At 38.3% G+C, this 18,044-nt stretch overlaps 1 pseudogene; it reads left to right on the plus strand.

Annotated features, from left to right (window-relative positions):
* Positions 1 to 2,993: 2,993 nt before the first annotated feature.
* Positions 2,994 to 3,454, plus strand: LOC141517053 (large ribosomal subunit protein eL32 pseudogene; annotated as a pseudogene).
* The last annotated feature ends 14,590 nt before the right edge of the window (positions 3,455 to 18,044 follow it).

Here is an 18,044-nt window from a genome sequence, read left to right on the forward strand (position 1 = left end):
CCTCCCTCCACCACTTGGAAGAAACTTGGAAGTTCAAAGTATAGCTGGAGACCACAAATGTCAAGGTCAAGGCCAATGCCAAGCTGGGCCAAAGTTAACAGTAGGGGCAGCTGCTAGCTTTGATGAGATTCAACTATGGCTATCTAACAGCTTGCCATTATAATAATAATAATAATATTTATATAGCACTTATGTGCCAGACACTCACTGCTATGTGCCAGATCCTCACATCACCCCTGAGAGGTCGGTGCTATTTTGATTCCCATTTTTCAGATGAGAAAAGTGAGACAGACAGAGGTTAAGTGACTTGCACAAGGTTACCCAGCTGCTGTCTAGGGCTGGATATGAATTCAGATCTTCCTATTTTCACATCATCATCTAACTGCCCATGACTTTGAAAATCTGATCACAGTCACTATTACCCACCTTGAAAAACAGCAGCCCCCAAAGCAGGAGAATGCCTTATTTGCTTTATATCTGATTCTTGCTCTCTAGGGTTTACCAGGAACTGCCATACACTGCACTTTTTTTTATATCCACAGTTAAAATTCTTAAAAGATTTATTCATTGCTTTGGTTGGCAATGCAACAAAATGTACCTCCAGCTCTCAGGTAATGGGATATGGTATTAGTCCCAGCAATTTGCTGAACATGGGGTTTTTTGCACCAAAATATATTACAACATTTGGTGGTATCAATCAGAAATGCCTTAGCCCGGAGAACTTGCTGGCAGATAGAAGGTGTCCAAAAGTCTCCAAGTTTCACAGCGGGAGCCGGGTTAAAGCCCTTGGTGAAGGCTTCAGATTAAATCTTCTGGGAAAAAGTAAGCAAGAGTCCAGAGATTACAGATAAAGAGGTTTAATGCAGTAGCTCTACCAAACTTTCAGGGGCAAGGGCACCAATATGGAGAATGGACTTCTTAGAGTGGGGATCACACTTTCCCCCAGTCCAGAGAGTTCTTCCCTGGGCCAGGTAGAAGGGGACAGGTTTCCTCCTCTCCCAGTGTGACTGGACCCAATGAGATTGCCTCTTCTTCAAAGAAAGTACTCCTTGCTGCCCACAATTGTTTTTGCCCTAAGTGAAAAAAAATCCCAAAAACATCTCTCTCCAGAGGCTAGAACAGATTCACGGAAGGCTAGGGCTGCCCTCACCCAAGACAAGTTTCAAAGGGCGAACTGGAAGGGAAAGTTCTCCAGCCAGAGGGAAGGAAAGATGCAGTATCTGAGTCCCCTGAAACCTTACCACCCATCAGCAAGTTTTTCTTGCACTTTCTACTCTGCTAGGCAATGTGGGAGAGAGAAAAGACAGGGAGATCCTGCCCTCAAGAAACTTGTGGTCTAACTAGAGAGGTAAGACTTTCACTTGGAAAAACATTAGAAAAAATTGGTTCAGTAATTTCAGTCGTATCTGATTCTTCACAACCCCGTTTGGGTTGTGAAATACTAGAGTGGTTTACCATTTCTTTCTCTGGATTATTTGACAGATGAAGAAACTGAGACAAACAAGGTTAAGTGACTTGCCAATAGCCAAACTGCCAATACTGGTTTTGCCCATGTGTAAAATACTCCTATTTATAAGACACACCTTAATTTTGGGGCCTGAAATTTGAAAAAAAATGTATTATATAAAGTTATTGAACTCAAGTTTTACTCATCATAAAATTCATACAACTCCTCATCACTGTCAAAACTCCCATCCATTAGCTCAGCCTCATGTGTGTTTTATGACAAATCAGTGTCTTAGGAGAGGTTCTGACCACTCTCCTGCCTGGGCTCTGGTCTTTGGTTGACCAGCACTCCCTGGGCAAGTCTGGTGCATGGACACATGATTAGTCCATTCTGTTTCATGAATCTGAAGCACCAATGGTGTCCTCCTGTGAAATCAGTTGCTTCTTTTTCATCAGCAATCCTTGCCTCCTGCTAGACACAGGAATTCCACTGACCCTTTGCTCTTCAATCCATCTCTTCACTTCCCTCTCTAACTCAGCCCAGCCTCTCATGGCCTTTTTCTGCTGTGGCATTTTCAGTAGGGTTTTTTCTTCCTGTAGTCAGTCTCAGATTGTTTTCTTTGTTGGAGGAGGACCAAAGTGATGTTCAACAGCTCAGTTTCCATTCACTTTTGCAAATTGGATCACTTTGAACTTGAACTCAGCACCATGAAAAAATCTTTTCTGAGCCATTTCTGGACAGAATATGACAAAACATAACCTAATATACTGATAACAAATGCGAAACAATGATTGCAAAGAAAAAGACCCACAAAAACATAGGAAACACAAGTTAAAAAATCTATAACCACTGTATAAGATGCTCCCCATTTTTTTTTGGGGGGGAGGGTGCATTACATATATGGGGAATATGGTAAGTGACTGAGGCCAGATTTGAACTCAAGAAGATCAGACTTCCTGACTCCAGTCCTGGTATTCCACCCACTGTGTCACCTAGAAAAGAATGTAAGATGTTTATATAAGTAAGTAATCAGTTCTGGGGTACAGGATTGTGTGTTGTGGGAAATAAGAGATTTGTGTTGGCTGCTATGTCTCAGGAAAGCTTCCAGGTACCTAAATTATACCTCCAGATCTGGGCAGAATATGAAGAGATAAAGTATTGATTGAAGGATATTCCCAGTCTAGTGGCAGAGAATAAATCCTGGATCTTTTCCTTTTAGCATTATCAGAAAAATATTTTGTCCAATATCAAACCTTCACCAAGACTCTTTATATTAATCTTAGGGAGGAAAAAATAAGGGAGGAAGGAAGGAAAGAAGAAAGGGGGGGGGGAATAAGGGAGGAAGGAAGGAAAGAAGAAAGGGAGGAAAAAAATAAGGGAGAAAGGAAGGAAAGAAGAAAGGGAGGAAAAAAATAACAAAGGGAGGGAGAAAGGAAGTGAGGAATGAATTAAGAAAAATGAAGGATGGAAAAGAAATAGAGGAAGTGCTTCTCTCTCTCTTCCTCGGCACTTCCAGTGGAGGGGTCGTCATCTCTTCGCCGGTGCCATGCCTGCCCTCAGACCCCTGGTGAAGCCCAAAATCTTCAAGAAATGGACCAAGAAGTGCATCCAACCCCAGTCTGACAGATATGTGAAGATCAAGAGAAACTGGTGTAAACCAAGGGGCATTGATAACAGAGTGCCAAGACGATTCAAGGGCCAGATCTTGATGCCCAATATTGGTTATGGAAGCAATAAGAAGACAAAACATATGTTACCGAGTGGATTCAGGAAGTTTTTGGTGCACAATGTCAAAGAGCTTGAAGAACTACTGATGTGCAACAAATCTTATTGTGCTGAGATTGCTCACAATGTTTCCTCTAAGAATCGAAAAGTCATTGTGGAAAGAGCAGCTCAGCTAGCTATCAAGATCACCAATCCAAATGCTAGACTGAGGAGTGAAGAAAATGAGTAAAAAGCTTTGCACATTTTTATTTGTGTTAAATAAACCCTCAAACTTCAAAAAAAAAGAAATAGAGGAAGTATGGAGGCATGTATTAAGCATCTTCTACATGTCAGCCACTGTGATAAGCATTCTACAATTATTATCCTATTTGATCTTTGCATAACCCTTTAAGGTCAATGCTATTATTTTCTCCATTTTATAGTTGAGGAAACTGAGGCAGAGGGGGGTAAGTGACTTGTCCAGGATCATATAAAATATCTAAGGCTGGATTTGAATTTAGTTCTTCCTAACTCCAGGTCCAGTGCTTTATCTACTGTACCTCTTGACTGTTTCAGTCATCAATCAAGGAAGTAGTGATAATGCTTTATATTTATGCTTTTCATAATTTATAAAACTCACTCATGTTATTTCCTTCCATACTTATAGTAATATGGCAAAGTAGAGAAGGAAAAATTTATAATCCTCACTTTACAGATATACATATATAGCTCATATTTAGATAAGGTTTTATGGTGTTCATAGCACTTTCTTCACCTTATCCCATTCAGTGTAAGCTATATGTTATTATCTCCATTTTACAAATGATGAAACTGAGGAATAGAAAAAATGAAGTGGCTTTCCCAAAGCTATATTTAAAATAAGTTGAAGATCTTCCACTGAACTCAAGCCCTCTGGTTCCAAGAAAGTTGCTCTTTTCCCCACTTTTACCTCCTCCTCACAATATTCAAGCTGTTGCCAAGGTTTGTTGATTTTACATCTCTAGAATATGTCTCCATCTCTCCTCTGAAACTTCCAAATACTCTGGGACACACATCTTCATCCCCTCACACCTGGACTATCACAATAGCTTGCTGGTGGATCTGCCTGCCTCAAATGTCTCCCATTCCAGTTCATCCTCCATTCAGTCACCAAAGGAATTTTCCTAATCATGTCACTTATCTACTGAATACTGTTAAGTGACTCCCTGTTGCCTCCAGGAACAAATATGAAATTTTCTGTTTGTCATTCAAAGCCCTCCATAACCCAGCTCCCTCCTACCTTTCCGGTCTTCTTATAGCTTACTCCCAGATATTCAATCTTCCATCCAGTTTGGCTATTCTATGAACAAGACATTCCATCTCTTGGCTCTGGGACATTTTCTATGACTGCCCTCATGCTTGGAAGGTTTCCTCCTCATCTCCATCTACTGACTTCCCTGGCTTCCTTTAAGTCCAATCAAAAAATCAATCAATCAGTGCAGCTAGGTGGCACAGTGGATAGAGCACCAGCCCTGGAGTCAGGAGTACCTGAGTTCAAATGCGGCCTCAGACACTTAATAATTACCTAGTTGTGTGGCCTTAGGCAAGTCATTTAACCCCATCTGCCTTGCAAAAACCTAAAAAAAAGAATCAATCAATAAATAAATATTTATTAAGTGCCTACTATCTGCCAGGCACCAAAATCCTACCTTCAATCAAAGGCTTCTGCCTTTCCCAATCCCTCTTACTTCTAGAATTCCCCTCTCCTAATTACTTCCTATTTATCTATATATAGCTTGCTTGTGCATATTTGCTTGCCTGTTGTCTTCCCTTAATAGATTATTAGTTCCTTGAGGGCAGGTTCTATCTTTTACTGAGAATTCTTTTCCCTTGGATCACAGGTTAGTTACAAGGAACCTAGTCAAATTCCTTTCATTTCAGAAGAAGAAACTGCAGTTAGAGAGGTTAAGTGATTTGTCTGAGGTCACATAGTAAGTTTCAAAAATAGAATTTGAACCCAGGTCTTCTGACTGTATACCTCCAAGTAATCCCATTCTTGTCCTCATCTTTGAACAGACAGATAACCTGTTGATCAATGGGACTGAGCATGAGAAATGACAACAGAACCTCTGCATCTTTTTAACTGCTCTATCTCTAGAAAAATCCTTTGGAAAATAAATACATTGTGTTTTGGGAATGGTTGCCATGGTGCAGCCAAGAGCAGACATTTCTGGGTTTTTATTGAAGAGAAAGAATTGCAAACACCGTGGGTATAATCAGTATGTTTCCAGAAAATGTGTACAAATTGAGAAACCGTGTGTGTGTGTGTGTGTGTGTGTGTGTGTGTGTGTGTGTGTGTCTACAGGTATATATGTGTGTTTTTGTGTATGTGAGAAAAAGAGAGAGAGAGAGAGAGAGAGAGAGAGAGAGAGAGAGAGAGAGAGTATCAAAGCAGTCAAATATGTATTTTTCTGGCCATCCTTTAATTTCCTCAGCTTCCTTGTGGCTTGGAGCACTCCTGAAGGAAATGCCCAGATTCCGGAAGAGTTGATTAACTGAAGAGATAGTATGCTATGAGGGAGGCAGCATGACATAGAAAAAAAGAGTCCTGGAAAGTCTAGTTCAAAATTCACTCTGCTACTTCCTAATCACTTCACTTTTCTGGGCCTCAGTTTACCTTTCATGTATTATGAAGGGCTTAGACTAGATGGTCTCTTCCAACTCTAACCTATGATTCTATAATCCAATTATCCATCTTTAAATTCTAAGAGATTATGAGTTTTAGTTGTCCCTCAAAAGTCCTTGATACACTTAAAATCCTGCCCTATTCAATAGGTAATATCTCAAATTCTTTCTTCAGTTTCCCTTTAACCTGAAGGAGTCTAGGCATTACTGAGAACAAACTAAATCTATTCTAAAATTTTATCTAGAGAAAATGCTTCTCTACCTTCTTTTTTTGTCATGGATTTCTTCGGCATACTGGCAAATCCTATGGTCCCCCTCTCAGATTAAAGATTTTAAATACTTAAAGGAAATGCTAAATTTCAGTTAGGGGTCAGTACAAGCAAATATGTACTTTTTTTAATCATCCAATTTTATGAATACCCTGAAGTTTATGCATGGGTCTGTGGATTCCAGGTTCAGAACTCATACTCTAGAATCCATCTACCCTCCCCATACTACTGTGGTAGTGATAGAATCTGAACTCCCCATGAATTTCTTCTTATTCAAAGAAAGATGGGATGAGGTCAGAATGTGAAGGTTCTTAAGTTACTTTCCCAGATTGCAAGGACCAATTCAGCAGAAGAAAAACCAATTCAAAGGTCACTTCCTCCAGAAAGCCCCTCTGATCTCCCCAGTGACAATGACAAGCTTTGTTTGCACCTTTCTCCCACCATATTTTTTATTTTAGTCAGGTCCTGTGATTCTATCAGTGTAGGGAGCTGCTGGTGAGAAATCTGTAATCTATGAACTTCCCCATCAATACAAAATCAGCAACTGCTTCAAAATTTATAATCTTAATCTCTAATCATTTAATTATAAATTTAATGGAGAATTGTCTATTAGATTAGGTGATTTGCTCAAGGCCACATAAGTAGCATGTAAAAGCTCACAGGTATAGGGAAAGAGAGTGTTGGTACTGAAATCTAGAAGACCTATAGGTGAGGATCAATTGAATTAGCGTAAATAAGGTATTTTACAAGCTTTAAATTGCCATAAAGATACTCACCACTATTATTACAGGTATCAGAGACCAACCAGCTCTCTTGCACCATGCTGCCTCTCTTTGATTTTCTTACACATTTTTATACTTTTTTATACAATAATTGTGTGACAATGTGTCATATCATATTATTATACATGGGGACAAGGATCAGGTATTTCCTAAAATTTATATTTTCCCCAATGCCTAGCATTGTGCTTTGTATGCAGTAAGTATTTAATGTTTGTTGATTTGGATAAATTGGATTGAACTGGAAGGTGAAGACTAAAGTTTTCCCTTCTTGCCAATTTAGGGATACCCCAAAGAGTAACAGAAAATATCTCTGTTCAACAAACATTTATTGACTGTCTGCTAAGTACAGAACACTTTAATAGGTATTGGTGGGGGCAGCATGGGGGGGGGGTGTGGAGGGGGGTAGGAATAGAAAGATCAATAAGACTCTGCCTCTACCCTCACAAAGCTTATAATCAGCAGAAGGAGTAGAATCACCTTGAGCAGGGATAGGAAATCACAGATACCTTTAACAGACCTCTGAGGAATTGTATAACCCATGAACAAGTCATTGGGAAATAATCGGTCCCATGTCCTCTACTCCTACTTCACTGTGTGTTAGGACCAAAGAGCAAAGAGTTGCCCATTGAAGCAGAGAGTGAACCAGGGAAGGCAACACCCATCAGTTCATGTTCAGAGGCCAGCAGTCTCTTCTCCCGTACCATTCCCCTCTTCTGATCTAATGGATTCAGGGAGTTGTTTCCAGTGGTTCTGCCTCAGACCCTGGGGAGGAGGAAAGGGAGAGGGGGCATGTTGGAAACCAGAATGAAAGAGCAACAACAGTCAGGATTGTATTGAGGGAGATTTCCTGCCATTGTCAGGGGCAGGATGCAGGAAGTAGATGGGAGTCACTTGAAGGATAGAGGGGGCCCATTTTCTTTGGTCCTGAGACTCCCTTCACAGAGGCCAGAGGCACCCTGGAGCAGGCAGGAAGGGCCCATGAACCAATGACAAAGCCAAGGAACAAGTTGGTGGGTTTACAACCCACCAAGCCAGGCATGCTATTCTGATGCTCTAGGACCTGATTTTGGAGAACCAGATGGAATGCTTAGATATTGCCCCACCTTGGTGGTTTAGGCTTCCACATTCTCAGGATTCTGGAGAACAAAAGATTCAGCATTACATTCAACCACTCCCACTAATATATGTCTTCCTGTTTTCTAAGCCAATTTTCCTGAAAAAGGGTAGTTCTGAGACAAGTCAGGGTCCCAACAACTAGAGAAAACCAAGGGTACAAAATGGCAGCTGTTAAATAATTTCTCTGGCTAAGTGTGTCTGACTTCAACTAATAACTGGCTAGGTTTTTCTTGGGTTCTTTTTTCTTCCCTTTCAGCTATTTGTTCCCCGACTCCTAATATCCCCACCCCCAAACACACTCCAATTCTGTACTCCAACTTTGCATCAAGAGACTTTGCTAGTGGGAAGGAAGGAAGGAAGGAAGGAAGGAAGGAAGGAAGGAAGGAAGGAAGGAAGGAAGGAAGGAAGGAAGGATGGATGGATAAAAGTAATTACTTATAATAGTAGAATTTCAGACCCTAAAAAGTGAAAGGGGAGAAAAATTTGGGGAATAAGGAATTATGCTCAATATCCTTAAAATTTACTCCATTTAATTGATCTCCAATTCCATCCATTGTTGAGGGGTTAGGATGGTAGGATTTAAGCTCTAAAAATTATTCCTACTCTGAGTAGCCTGAAGGCTAATAGTCTCCCAGATTTTTCCTAGTAACTATCAGCACAATTCCTATGACCCATATTCTTAAAAACCAAGCTCAAATGATAAATAAACTCATATTAGCTTGAGAACATAAAAAAATCTTTTTTTCCTTTCTTTCTTCTTTCCTTTTTTCCTTCTCTCCCTCCCTTTCTTTCTTCCTTTCTTTTTTCTCTCTTCCTTCCTTCTTTCCTTCCTCCCTCCTTCCCTCTCTTTCTTTCTTGACTGAATTTTCCAATCTTACCCAGGTTGAAAGAATAATAGTCACTTTTAAGTCCAGTCCCAGCACAGGAGCTTTAACCTATTCCATTCTTCCAGGGGTCAGTTCACCCTCCTTAGATAGCATAATAGCCCTCTGCTCCAAGGGCTCACCATATTGGTGCCAGCCATGGTGAGAACACTTTATCAACTTTAGCCCAGTAGGGTTAGTCCAGAACTCTTGAATTCAAAAGATCATTTTTCCCAGCCAAAGGCATTTGTGCAACTAGTCATAAAATACATCATTGATAGCTATTGCAAAAGGAAGTGGGACCAGTCATGCAATAAAAACAAGGGATAATAGATGAGCAGCTCAAAGGCTTCCCTGGTAGCCTCAGAATTTGAAAATTCTTAGTGGACTTCTCCAACTTATTGAATAGATATTCTATAGAGCATTTATGGAATAAATATTTCATAGAGGATTTGGTGGTGGTAGTGATGTTGTTTGTCTTTTGTTCTCAAAGAAGACTATGACTTTAGGCAGGTAATGCCATGACATGTAAGCGAATTGGATTTAAGTGGGGAGATACAGGTAAGGGCTGTACAAAATTACCAACTTCACTTTTTCTTTCAGAGTCATCTGGATTCAGTGGTCAGTTAAGGATCAGGATGGCTGGAGATGGTCCTGGATGCAATGGGAGAGCGGCCTTTTAAAGCTAAGGTCTCTCCCAGGTCACAGTTTAACTGAGGCAATACCCATTTAGTGATTAAAGTTAGATAAGAGAGAGATGAAATAAAGAGACCAAGAATGACTAAAAAGAAAAAGAAAGAGAGAGGGAGAGGGAGAGGGAGAGGGAGAGGGAGAGGGAGAGGGAGAGGGAGAGGGAGAGGGAGAGAGAGAGAGAGAGAGAGAGAGAGAGAGAGAGAGAGAGAGAGAATAGAGGATTTATGGAATAACTCATCACCAGTGTTTTCTGAAACAGTTTTGACCCTCCTACCCACAACACAGGGATGCTTTACCTAAAAGAAGACAAAGCTAACCCTGGAATCTGATTGACCCTATGTGAGTCATCAACCCCTACCAAGCCAACTTTGGTTAGGCCCAAATAAAGTTGCCCCTGGAATGTAATTAGTCCCATTCTCTTTGATGTAGCTTCCTGATCATCTATAGGCATAAGAAGTCTCAGACACATGGAGAATGGTACCTGAGATTTGGCGGATTTCTGAAACCCTGCTAACCAGATACATCAAATAAAGGAGAGCCATTCACAGAAGCTAAGTACCACTGAATTCTTGTTGATTATCCTTGCTGCATTAAGGCAAAGTAAATGTCCTTATGCTAAATGTTCAGTGATTTGTGTGTGCCTCTTTTTATCCCAAAATCAAACCAGAACTAAGAGTTTTGACATTAGAGCTGACTATAGGGGCAATTAGTGTTACCATGGATAGAGCCCTAGAGACAGGAGGACCTGAGCTCAAATCTGGCCTCAGAAAATTGATACTTAGCTGTGTGATGTTGGGCAAGTCACCTTGCCTCACCAAAAGAAAAAGAAAACCTTGAAAAAAAGAACTGAGCATAAAGCTTTTCTTGATGTGCCCACCACCATCTCCCTCCACTCAAATCATTAACTTGTAGAAATTTCATATTTACTTTCATGTAAACATGTTGAATCCCTATAGATAGAATGTAAATTCTCTAAAGGTAATGGTTAAAAGCATAGGCAAAGAGAGAAGATCTTGAGTCTAATAAGAAAAAGAGAAGATTGTGAAGGTTTTTTGGAGGGGTATGAAATTATAAAGAAAGCCAAAGTTAGAATTTGAAGAGGAGAAACTTAGGAAATACTGATCAAGAATAATTTCCAAGTTAAGAGACTACTTCTGCTTTCTATAAGAGAAAAATGAAAGAGAAACAGGACTAACCTTAGAGAAGAGAACTTAAAAAGAAGAAGTTTTTGTCAAGGTAAAGTAAGAAAAGGTAAATGAAATAAACTGCTAAATAAAATAAATTTGTGAACAATGAAGAGATGAATGTTGAATGAGAATGAAGTACAGGGGGCCATCAAGTCATTGCTAAGACAAAGGAAAGGAAATTGAGTGTGGTCATCACTTTAAGTAATGATTTAATGAGGTGGTTAGGGGTTATAAATATAAGTAGTTTTTTTTTAAACAGGCAGAGATTCTCAATATGAAGAGAAAGGTGAATTTTGTAATGGCTTGCACTGAGCATGCCATGTTTATTTTTCTACTAAAACAAGGGATTGTTCTATATATTACAAATATGCCAGTCTTCTTTCTTGAAGAAGATGAAGAGATTTAAGAATCATCTTTGCATATTCCAAATTATCAGGGACAATGAAATGTTCCTTTAAAATAACAGAAATTGGGCATCAATTGGGGGAAGAATCTGAGGTGCAAAGGATCTGAGGTGCAATATTCCATAAAGGGATGTTGAAGAATGGAAGAATGTCACAGAGGAAAAAGGGAAGGGGGAAAAAAACTGTATATTTGAATCTTTAAAAAAATCCAACAACTTGGTGTTCTTCCTGATAAGAAGGGAATTGGATCCTTTGAGGAAGGATATTGCTATGCTGGGGAGCATCCAAAGGAAGATGAAGGGCTTTGAGTCCGTGTTACATAAGGATAAATGGAAAGAATGAGATATTTATTCTAAAGAAGAAAAGACTCATGGAGGACATGAGAGTTGTTTTCGATATTTTAAAGACTTTCAAGTGGAAGACACTTCTGTTTGACACCAGAAAGGCAGTTACTGGAGCAATGACTAGAAACTATAAGCAAATTTATTCTTTTTTTTTTTTTAGGTTTTTGCAAGGCAAATGGGGTTAAGTGGCTTGCCCAAGGCGACACAGCTAGGTAATTATTAAGTGTCTGAGCTGGATTTGAACTCAGGTACTCCTGACTCCAGGGCTGGTACTCTATCCACTATGCCACCTAGCCACCCCAAATTTATTCTTGATATCAGGAAAAAACTTCTTAACAATTAACCACCCCATGGAATGGACTGCTAACACAGTGCTTTGCACAAAGTAGGAGTTTAATAACAATTTGTTAAATTGAATTTCTTTTCACTAAAGCAGAGACTAGCCATACCAATGGGATCATGGATCCATTAAAGTGTAAGTGGGTACAGGCCAGTAAGTTCAGTCTTAATCAGCTTATACAGAATATTCAGTTGATGCAGTCCTCATATGGGTTTTGTAGCATGGCAGGATATTCTGTAATTTGTTCTGGTTTGCTATCTGGTAAAATAGAGGCTCTTTGACTGAGTGATCAATAGCAGGGCACACTCAAAGGCGCTAATGGAGCAGCACCCCTTCCTATTCTTTAGACTGACTCCTCCCTTCTTGATGCTATTTTTGAAAAGAGAAAAGGTCTAAGAGAAAAGGCCTTGGACTCTTCTTATCTTCAGACCAACCTGTGGCCTTAGCAAGTAAGTTTCCATTTTAAATGAAGGAGGTTAGAGACTATAAGTTTGTGAGTTTCAAAAGATCAGGAGAGCAAATCACCAGAAATCCAAAAGTAGAGTTCAGACTAGGGTTTGTAGCCCATTGGGCTTGAACAGCAACTTTGAGACCCAGTAATGTAGAAACTACATTAATTTCAAGTCCATTTTCCCTAAAGAAGGAAATGGTATTGAGAAGAGTGTGCTCCCACAGATGTTGAGGTGTACAGTGTATACTTCTCTTCTTGCTCTATCTTTATAGTCACTATTTCTTTTTTAAAATTACTTGCATTTAACTATTTAAATATAACTGATACATTAATCACTGGTGGCTAATGGGGGTTTAGGGGGTGTCCTATACTAGAATAAGAGAATAAAGAATTGAGCTAATAGTATTAGAGAAGATATATATATATATATATATATATATATATATATATATATATATATATTCTTATCCCTTGAACCTTGATGGGAGAGATGTAACTAGTCTCATTCAAAGACACTAAGTACAGAATAATCATCACAAAAGCATCAAAGTAAATAAAACCATAGTCATATTCTTTTTGTCTCTGGTATACATCTTTAGAAAAAAATAAATAACAGAATTAATCAATCAACTGTGTTAGAAACTTTTTTCATTAATATTATCAGGCTATACAATAAACCAAAGAGCAAAATCTATTTTAAACTAGACACATTCACATTGCTAAAGTTCAACAATGAGAAAGCCACATCCTACACTAGCAAATAGGGGCATAGTCCTAATTTTCTTCCCACTCTTTTTATTTAAAATAAATGTATTGTAGATATCCTTTTTTTATTTTTAAAACATTGTTATTGGGGTGGCTAGATGCCGCAGTGGATAGAGCACCGGCCCAGGAGTCAGGAGTACCTGAGTTCAAATCCAGCCTCAGACACTTAATAACTACCTAGCCTTGGGCAAGTCACTTAAACCCATTGCCTTGCAAAAAAAATTGTTATTTTCTAGTGACTCACACACACAAAATGAAGACTTCCTTTGTAACAAAAAAGTAGAATTAGGGAAAACAAATGAACACATTGGCCTTGTAGGACAACATGTACTTTTATTTTTTTAAATAATATTTGTGCTTGTTTCCCAATTACTTGTAAAGATAATTTTTAGCATTCATCTTTAAACTTGAATTCTAAAAACTCACTTTCAATAAAAACTGCTGGGAAAACTGGAAGATACTGTGGTAGAAACTAGGCATAGACCAATATCTCACATCCTATACCAAGATAAGCTTAAAATAGGTGCAGGATTTAGACATAAAAGGCAATATTGTAAGACAATTAGGAGAACAAGGAATAGTTTACCTGTCAGAACTATGAAAATGGGAGCATTTTATGACCAAAGAAGAGATAGAGAACATTATAAAGAACAAATGATAATTTTGATTATGTTAAATTAAAATAATTATTGCACAAACAAAACCACTGCAACCAAGATTAAAAAGAATGAAGTAAATTGGAAAATAATTTTTATAACTAGTATTTCTGACAAAGGACTCATTTCATTTCTAAAATATATAGGGAACTGAATCAAATTTATAAAAAAAACAGTCTTTCCCAATTAATAAATGGCCAAAGGGTATGGAAAGGCAATTTTCAGATGAATTCAAAGCCATCTAGAGTCATATGAAAAATTGTTCTGTCATTATTAATTAGAGAAATGCAAGTTGAAAGATCTCTGAGATACCCTCTCACAGCTCTCAGATTGTCCAAAATGTCTAGAAGGGAAAATGATGAATGTTGGAGGGGATGTGGAAAAACTGGGACACTAAAGCATTGTTGATGGAGTTGTGAACTGATTCAATCTTTCTGGAGAACAATTTGAAATTATGCCCAAAAGGCAATAAAAATATGTATACCCTTTGACTCAGCAATACCACTACTGGATCTATATTCTAAAAGGAACATGAAAAAAGGTAAAAATCCCACATGTGGGGCGGCTAGGTGGCATAGTTGACAGAGCACCAGCCCTGGAGTCAGGAGGACCTGGGTTCAAATTCAGCCTCAGACATTTAGCTGTGTGGCCTTGGGCAAGCCACTTAACACCATTGCCTTACAAAAAAAAAACCTAAAAAAAAATCCCACATGCACAAAAATATTTATAGCAGCTCTTTTTGTAGTGGCAAAGAATTGGAAATTGAGGTGATAACTCTCAATTGGGGAATGAAATTATAATATTTGTATGTGATGGAACACTATTGTTCTATAAGAAATCATGAGGGACAGAATTTCAGAAAAGTCTGGAAAGACTTGTATTAATTATTAATGTTGAATGAAATGAGCAGAATCAGAAGAACACTATACAGACTAACAACAACATAGGGTGATGATCAACTATGATGAACTTGTTCATTTCAGCAGTACAATAATCAAAGACAATTTTAAAAGACTTGTGATGAAAAATGCCATACATAACCAGAGAAAGAATTGTGAATTGTAAATGAAAACCAAATCTTATTATCTTCAATTTTTAAAAGTTGTCTTACATAGTATATCATTTTGTCCTCTGATGTTTTCTTTATTCCATTTGGATCTGATTCTTTTCTCACAATGTGATCAATATAGATCTATGTTTAGCATAGTTATAAATGTAGAGTCTATATCAGATTGCTTTCTGTCAGGGGAGAGGAGAGGGAAGGGAGGGAGGGAAAAAACTGTAACACTCAAAACCTTGCCAAAAAAAGATTGGCAAAAATTTGTTATATGTAGTTGAAAAATTGTTGTATGTTGTTGAAAAAATAAATAAATAAAATATTCATTTAAAAACAAAAAAAGAAAAGAAAAATTTTTGAATTTCAAATTTTCTCTTTCCTTCTCCCCCCCATGGTAAGAAGTTTGAACTGAGTTATGCATGTTCACTCATACAAAACATTTCCATATTAGTCATGTTATGGAAGAAGACGGATCAAAACAATTAAAATAAAAATTTAAAAACACAAAAAATTAAGAAAGTGAAAAACAGTATGCTTTAATCTGCATTCAGATTCCATCAGTTCTTTCTCTGAAGGAGGATAGCATTTTTTTTAATTATGAGTCCTTTGGAATTATCTTGGAAAGAAAAGATAAAGAGACTTCTGAGAACAGCTAAGTTACTCACAATTGATCTTCATATAATATTGCTGTGTACGGTGTTCTGGTTCTGCTCACATTACATTGCATCCATTTTTGTAAGTCTTTCCAGATTTTTCTCAAATCATCCTACTCATCATTTCTTATAGTGCATCTATATTCTACTATATAAATGTGTATGGAGAGGAGGAAAAAAGGCAGCATTGATCAGAGTGCTGTTGTCTTTCTGTTGCTTTTCTTTACATTATTGCAATCATTGAGTAACTTGTTCTCCTTCGTTCTCTTCAGAAGTTAAGTCAAACCAATGCAAGCTTTTATTAAGTGTTGGCATTGTGTTTCAAGCTAGAGATTCAAAGGAAAGGCAAAAAAAATTGCTTCTCTAAAGGAGCTCATTAAGAAGAGACAATATGCAAATCTCTATGTAGAAACAAGGCATATATAGGATAAATTGGAGTTAATTGCAGAGAGAAGATACTATCATTAAGGAAACTGAGAAAGGCATCTGGTGACAGGTGAGATTTTAGCTGGGATTTGAAGGAGGCCAGAGAAGTCAAAAGGACAGAGGAAATTCTAGGCTCTGAGTATAGCCAGAGAGAGAGAAGGTGGGGGGGGAGTATTCTGGGGAAGGAACAGTAAGGAGTCCAGTATCAATGGGTGGAAGGTGGAAGGCAGTGAGGACAGTGTAGGAACACTGGAAATGTAGGAGGGGACGTTTGACTGCTAAACAGGATTTTACATTTGATCCTGAAGGTAAGAGGGAGCCACTTAAAGTTTATTAAAATGGGGCAGCTAGGTGGCACATAGAGCACTGGCCCTGGAGTCAGGAGGTCCTGAGTTCAAATCTGATTCAGACACTTAACAATTGTCTAGCTGTGTGACCTTGGTCATTTAACTTCATTGCTTTACGAAAAAAAAAAAACCTAAAATTTATTAAAAGGGTGGTAGATGGTAGGTGATACCATTATCATACTCAGTAGTACAGAACTCTTTAAGGTTTACAAATTACTATACATAGTTTATCTGTATTTGATTCTTATAACAACATCTTTTTACAGTTGAGGAAACTGAGGCAGATGAATGATAAGTGTCTTGCCCAGGATCACACAACTGGAAAATGGGTAAGGCTGGTTTTGAACTCATGTCTTCCTGACTCCAGCCTGACACTCAACCCATTGCACCACCTAGCTTATGAGAAAGGTTTTATCCCCCACTTTACAAATAAAGAAACAGGTCTAGAAAGGAAAAGTTTATTTTAGTTGCACAGTTAGTCAATGACAGAACCAAAACAAGAAATTCAGTCTCCTGTGTCCCATTCTAGATTTCTTTCCACAGCTAGCTATGTTATAAACCCCAAGATTAGTACTCATAGTCCAAGTAATAAATATGAAAACTAAAACTTATCTGGAAGTCTGAGATTATTTAAATATATAGATATAACCTTGCCTAGAAGTAGGTGTTTGGACTAAATGACCTTTCATTCTAGTCTTAGGTGTTTTTGAGCTCATTTTTTTTTTGGCAGAGCAATAGGGTTGTGACTTACCTGAGGCCACATAGCTAGGTAAGTATTTTGTGTATGATGTCAAATTTGAACTCAGGTCCTTCTGACTCCAGGGCTGGTGCTCTATTCACTGTGTCACCTAGCCGCCCCATTCTGAGCTCATTTGAATGAGATGGACAACTGAGATGAACCATAGTCCTAGAAAATACTCATCTTGTACTAAGAACCAGCACAGGGGAGATGTTGTTCATTTCATTACTGCAATAGCATTGCTTTGCACACAGTTGGCACTCACTACATATTTATTGATAGACTTTGAAGGGAAATGGCTTCACAGTTCTTTCCCCATGACTGAAGTCAGAAAACTATCTAGAGAGCAGTAAGAGGGGACAGGAAGATTCTCTTGAAGCAAGATCTAAATTAACCAGGGGCAATATAAGGAACTGACAAAAGACAAATCTTCAAATACAAAAAGCGCCCCAGATGTCAACCATCAACATGATAAACATAAATGTAACTGAACTTACCAGTTGTGTGACTGTGAGCTCCATCTCATCCACAAAATGTAAATCATATATGCACTCTCTGTCTCACAGGGTTGTGAAGAGACAATCCCATTATACCTAGTATCTTTTTCTTTATTTGTTTTTAGGTTTTTGCAAGGCAAATGGAGTTAAGTGGCTTGCCCAAGGCCACACAGCTAGGCAATTATTAAGTGTCTGAGACAGGATTTGAACCCAGGTACTCCTGACTCCAAGACCGGTGCTTTATCCACTACACCACCTAGCTGCCCCTATACCTAATATCTTAATGGAGTCCTAGAATCATAGGATTTCCAGCTGGACAGAACTTTAGAGATCATTGAATCCAATCCCTCATTTTCCAAAAGAGGAACTAGATTTTGAGATGGGTTCAGTGACTTATCCAAAATCATACAGGTAGTAAGAAAGCCAGGATTTGAAGTATTTTTTTGTCTTCTATCTCCAATTCTAGTGCTCATTCCTCAAAACAATGCTGACAAACTTTGTAAATCTGAAAAAAATCATAAAAATTTAAGTGTAAGACCCATGGCTCAAGGTAAAAGAAACTACTTCTTCCCACCAAAGGAACGTAGTTATGGCTCCTGTGGACAAGGCTCATCCCTTGGAATGACCCCTAAAGATTTTT

This window comes from Macrotis lagotis, chromosome 1 (genome assembly GCF_037893015.1).
Source record: "Macrotis lagotis isolate mMagLag1 chromosome 1, bilby.v1.9.chrom.fasta, whole genome shotgun sequence".
Lineage (NCBI taxonomy): Eukaryota > Metazoa > Chordata > Mammalia > Peramelemorphia > Peramelidae > Macrotis > Macrotis lagotis.